We start from the raw sequence: 5985 nt of genomic DNA on the forward strand, positions 1-5985 counted from the left end.
CCGTCTCAAAAAAAAAAAAAAAAAAAAGAAAGAAAAATCAGATCAGGCTTCATGGGGTGCATGTACTCTGTCACCACTTGGTTAACCTCAGTAGCTCCAGCCTCATATTTGACCCTCTCTGTTGCCTACGTTGGGTCTCACTGGCCTCATACATATTCCTACTTGGCCCCTGCTTTGGGGGATTCTAAGAATGCCTTGTGCTCGATATTTAATGACCAATGCAGTTGCCAAATCTCGGGGGTATCTTGTACTGAAGTCTCTGGATTACATTTGACTTCTGACCATGCCAACCACTCAGTTCTGCCTTGAGTCTAGGTCTGGGTTCAAGTTGCAGAAAATAGCCTTCTCCTGACTCACCTTACCCTCTGCCTTTAAAATCTTAGCTGAATCCACCTTTTGGAGAAGGCTTTTTTCGCAGATAAAACCAACCAGCCTGTTGACCCTCCTACTAAGGTGAAACTTTACAGGTCTGTGTAAATTGGGCTTTCTTCTGTCTCTTGCTCTGCCCTGTAAGCTCCTTGAAGACAGGGATTTTATCTGCCTTTCAAATATCTCTTACCACCAAGCACTGCTCTGTTCTCTCTGTGGTCGCTTAATAAATACTTAATGGTGGTTGGTGATTAAATGGGTATGAACTGCGACACCCACAGTGATGCTGAGCCTGCAGCAAACCACTTCCTCCTCTGGAGAACCTGCGTTCTCTCTGGGTTCAGGGTGGGGAGGTGGCATAGAACCCAGCCTCTGACATCAGCCACACTTGGTTCTGTATCAGTGCAGTCGCCTACGACTTGTGTGACCTTGGCAGATCACTTTACACTCTGAGCCTTGGTCTCCTAATCCATGAAATAGGTGCATTTCCTGACATACTTTCCTGAAATACTTTCAAAGTGCTCAGTAAATGGTGATGGTTATCGTTCATTCTTGGAATAATCTTGACAACTCCTGGGGTGGAGGGTTTGGCTTTTGGTATCACTCTCTTGGCATTTGTTTATTTATTTATTTTTGAGACTAAGTCTCGCATTATCGCCCAGGCTGGAGTGCAGTGGCGCAATCTCAGCTCACTGCAGTCTCCGCCTCCTGGGTTCAAGCGATTCTCTTGCCTCAGCCTCCCAAGTAGCTGGGATTGCAGGTGCCCACCACCATGCCTGGCTAATTGTTGTACTTTTAGTAGAGACAGGGTTTCCCCATGTTGGCCAGGCTGGTCTCAAATTCCTGACCTCAAATGACCTTCCTGCCTTGCCTCCCAAAGTGTTGGGATTACAGGAGTGAGCCACCCTGCCGGCCTGTTTGTTTATTTATTTATTGAGATGGAGTCTTGCTTTGTTGCCCAGGCTGGAGTGCAGGGGTGTGATCTCAGCTCACTGCAGCCTCCGCCTCCCATGTTCAAGTGATTCTCATGCCTCAGCCTCATGAGTAGCTGGGATTACAGGCATGCGCCACCATGCTGGCTGTTTTTTGTAGTTTTGGTAGAGATAGGGTTTCACCATGTTCACCAGGCTGGTCTCAAACTCCTGACCTCAATTGATCCACCCACCTTGGCCTCCCAAAGTGCTGGAATTACAGGCGTGAGCCACCATGCAGGGCCTTATTTATTTTTTAATTAATTGATTTTTTTTTGAGACAGAGTCTCGTTCCGTTGCCCACGCTGGAGTACGATGGCACGATCTCGGCTCACTGCAACCTCCACCTCCTGGGTTCAAGCAATTCTCCTGCTTCAGCCTCCCGAGCAGGTGGGATCACAGGCGCCTGCCACCACGCCCAGCTAATTTTTTGTATTTTTAGTAGAAATGGGATTTCGCCATGTTGGACAGGCTGGTCTTGAACTCCTGGGCTCAAGTGATCTGCTCACCTCGGCCTCCCAAAGTGTTGGGATTACGGGTGTGAGCCACTGCACCCAGCCCACTCTTCGAATTTAATTTCCACTTCGTCTTTAGGTTGGCTGCATTTCCCATGGCCTTGCTGGTGGGCAGTTAATGCAGTTGGCCCTGTTTGGTTGCTTAGCTTGGCCTGGGTGAAGAATCTGACTTCAGTTATTTTCTGGGAGAGGATGATTTAGGACTCTTCATGGCGCCGTAGGTTAGAGAATGTTTGGGACTCTGCTGTGGAGGTGAAATGGCCATACCCCTGGGCTAGTGGTGTTAAGTTGGGTTTTGGTTATATGACTTTTAATTTCCCCTGAGCCTCTTTGGTGGCTTCCATGCGGAAGTGGTGGGGGAGGAGGTGGCTTGGTGGCTTGGTTTATACTAATCGCTCATCTAACACTCATATTAGTGAGAGCTGCCACAGGGAGCTGCTCTGGGATCCACTCCCAGGTCAGCCCTGGGCTTCTCCCAGCACTCTAGGCATCCGGAAAGCCTCATGGGGTGGTCTGGCCCCTGAGGCCCCTAGTAGCAGTAGAAAAAAAAGAGTCGGTTTTCTGTACTGTGAACTTGGTGGTTGTGCACTGAGTGTACACAGCTCTGTCATGAAGCTGGCCCAGTGACTGTACCCCTTTACGGGCGGTTGATCTATGGGACCCACCCTGGGCTCTGTTGGAGATTTGAAGTGGCTCAGAGAGTTCTGGCCGAGCTTCGCCTCCTCTCTGTTTCCAGGAACATTCCTCTTCCTTAGGTGGAAACGGGAGTGTCCGATGGCCTGCACTTGGTTTCCTCTGGATTTGCCATTTCCCCTGTGGACTCCTGGCTTGGCTGGCTGGCTAAGGCAGTTTCTCATCACTGATGTGCTCTGGGACAGCCGAGTGGGACGGGCTTCTCTGGGGTGGGTGTGGAGGAGTGGTCGTGATGCCTGGAACACGGCACTCGCTCCTCAGAGACGCGACTTGGCAGCCCTCCTGAGCCTGCCTGGTCACATGCTGCGCGTCTTGGAAGGTCCTCTGTCCCAAGCAGTGGATGTGCAGTTTCTTCCCCCCTCCTTATCATCGTCAGCCTCAGTGCGTCTTTGAGGTGAGGTAGCTGTCGGGATAGCTGGGTGGCCTCATTTCTTCCTGCCTCACCACCTCAAATGCCTCTTCTGCTGTGTCCTGAACTTTCCAAGAACTCCTCCCCCTTCTCTCTCTTTGGAAGTTGGCACTTGAAGTCTTTTTGCTTGGTCTTTGGAGGCAGCCAAGCCGGAAAGAAGCTGGGGAAGAAGATCGTCACCTGGAGGCGGTTGTCATGGCTTCCTGTGGTCACTTGTGGTCATCTGCTTCTAAACATCCTGTTTGTGCCTCTAGAGCAGCAGGAACAGTGACCAGAAGACAGCTGTTATCTGCCTGACTTTGGCCAAAGCATGGGGGCTGGGGTGTCACTATCCTGGGGGCCCTTGATTGACTGATCACTGGCAATTGAGGGCGTTGCTGGTAGCAGCTCCTTTGGGCATCACTGGCTTGGGCTCTATCCTGGCTCTGTCCTTCCTCTTCTCCCTGCTTCAACTGTCTGTGAGATTTTCCTTCCTAACGGCCGGTTGGGTATTACCAGTTTGCACTCCCCCTTTGTGCTTCTGGACTGACCCGTTCTTTCTTAGACTCCTCCTGTGCTTCCAGAGCTGGAAGGAGGCTTAGGATATCATTTCTTCCTATGGTTGGGAGTTTGTGGCCATCACCTTCTTCAGTCAGAGCTGCTCACTTTTTCTCTGTTTATGTATTGGGCTTCCATCTAAGACCACAATTTCGAAAGGGGTTTTGTGGATTTTTAAAAATTTGAAAACAAATATATATAAAAACATCTGAAGCTGGGTGCAGTGGCTTATGCCTATATTCCCAGCACTTTGGGAGGCTGATGCAGGAGGATCACTTGAGCCCAGGAGTTTGAGACCAGCCTGGGCAACATAGTGACTCCATCTCTACAGAAAATTAAAAAAATTGGCTAGGCGTGGTGGCTCACGCCTGTAATCCTGGCACTTTGAGATGCTGAGGTGGGAGAATCACCTGAGGTCAGGAGTTTGAGATCAGCCTGGCCAACATGGTGAAACCCCGTCTCTACTAAAAATACAAAGATTAGCCAGGTATGGTGGCAGGCGCCTGTAATCCCAGCTACTCGGGAGGCTGAGGCAAGAGAATCTCTTGAAACAGGAGGCAGAGGTTGCAGTGAGCCGAGATCACGCCACTACACTCCAGCCTGGTGAAAGAGCGAGACTCAGTTTCAAAAAAAAAAAAAAAAACCACTAAACCTTATTGTGTATATTCGAAGTTTACAACATTGTTGTTATGGGATACATATAGATAGTAAGGTGGTTACTAAAGTGAAGCCGATTAATGTATCAGTCATCTCACAGTTACTTTCCTGTGTGCCAAGAGCAGCTAAATCTACTTATGTAACGAAAATCCCTAGCAGGATTTTCTTAACTTTAGCCCTCATGTCATACATTTGATTTCTAAACTTGTGCATCCCATGTATCTGCTACTTAGTATTCTTTGACCCACATCTCCCCATTCCTCAACTTCTGCCCATAGTAACCACTGTTTCATTCTCTCTCTCTATATATATATTTATATATATATGTAAAAATATATATATATTGGATTGGGCACGGTGGCTCACGCCTGTAATCCCAGCACTTTGGGAGGCTAAGGTGGGTGGATCATCTGAGGTCAGGAGTTTGAGACCATCCTGGCCAACATGACGAAACCCCGTCTCTACTAAAAATACAAAAATTAGCCGAGCGTGGTGGCATGGGCCTGTAGTCTCAGGCACTTGGGAGCCTGAGGCAGGAGAATCGCTTGAACCCAGGAGGTAGAGGCCAGAATGAGCCAAGATCATGTCACTGCACTCCAGCCTGAGTGACAGAGCAATACTCCATCTCAAAAATAAATAAAATAGTAAATAAATATATGTATATAGTACATATATAAGTGAGGTCACGCAATGTTTTTGTTGTGTCTGCCTTATCTTACTTAGCATGTCCTTCCATGCTGTGGCAAATTGGCAGAATCTCCCTTTTTAAGGCTGAATAATTCATTGTATCCATATACAATGATGTATAAACCACATTTTGTTTATCTATTTGTGCATTGACAATCATCATTTTTTATATGGTTCTGATCACCACCTTTTGAGGTAGGTAGTAGTTATCTTCATAGTAATGAGGAAGTCAAACTGAAGCCCAGAGGAGTTAGGGGAAGGGAACACACCCAGTGTTACCACAGGCAATGATGCAAGAACCTGAACCTTGGGTGGGTCTTCCCACAACTAGCCTAGTCGCTTTCTGGTTTTTCTTTCTCTCTCTCTCTCTTTTTTTTTTTTTTTGGAAATAGTCTCGCTCTGTCACCCAGGTTAGAGTACAGTGGCGTGATCTCAGCTCACTGCAACCTCCGCCTCCAGGGTTCAGGCGATTCTCCTGCCTCAGCCTCCCGAGTAGCTGAGACTGCAGGTGTGTGCCATCATGCCTGGCTACTTTTCGTATTTTTAGTAGAGATGGGGTTTCACCATATTGGTCAGACTGGTCTCAAATTCCTGACCTCAGGTGATCCACCTGCCTTAACCTCCCAAAGATCTGGGATTACAGGTGTGGGCCACTGTGCCTGGCCTTCTTTCTGGTTTTTCATACGGGAAACCTCATGGCAGAAATCTATGGGTCAGTTTTGGTCTGCAGACCATTGTTGCTTGGTCTCCATGGTATTTAAAACATTCCAAATTAGTTGCCTACATTTAAAGCGTCAGGTGATTGCACCAAAAAGTCCATGTCATTCCTTTTTTTTTTTTTTTTGAGACAGAGTCTCACTGTGTCACCCAGGCTAAAGTGCAGTGGCACGATCTTGGCTCACTGCAACCTCCGTCTCCTTGGTTCAAAAATTCTCCTACCTCAACCTCTTGAGTAGTTGGGATTACAGGCACCACCACGCCTGTCTAATTTTTGTATTTTTAGTAGAGACAGAATTTCACTGCATATCGTTTCTTTTGAAAAATCAGATCAGGCGGCCGGGCGCGGTGGCTCAAGCCTGTAATCCCAGCACTTTGGGAGGCCGAAACGGGTGGATCACCAGGTCAGGAGATCGAGACCATCCTGGCC

At 48.1% G+C, this 5985-nt stretch overlaps 1 protein-coding gene across 1 annotated transcript in view; it reads left to right on the forward strand.

Moving 5' to 3' along the window:
- Positions 1-2656: 2656 nt before the first annotated feature.
- The window catches only part of PXN (paxillin), a 50118-nt gene continuing 46789 nt past the window's right edge, over positions 2657-5985 (forward strand). The window contains exon 1 of the mRNA XM_011948565.1: positions 2657-2942. The gene's annotated coding sequence lies outside the window, so the exon portion shown is untranslated. The remainder of the gene's footprint in view (positions 2943-5985) is intronic.

The sequence above is a fragment of the Colobus angolensis genome, unplaced genomic scaffold, assembly GCF_000951035.1.
Source record: "Colobus angolensis palliatus isolate OR3802 unplaced genomic scaffold, Cang.pa_1.0 Scaffold28, whole genome shotgun sequence".
NCBI classification, from domain to species: Eukaryota; Metazoa; Chordata; class Mammalia; order Primates; family Cercopithecidae; genus Colobus; species Colobus angolensis.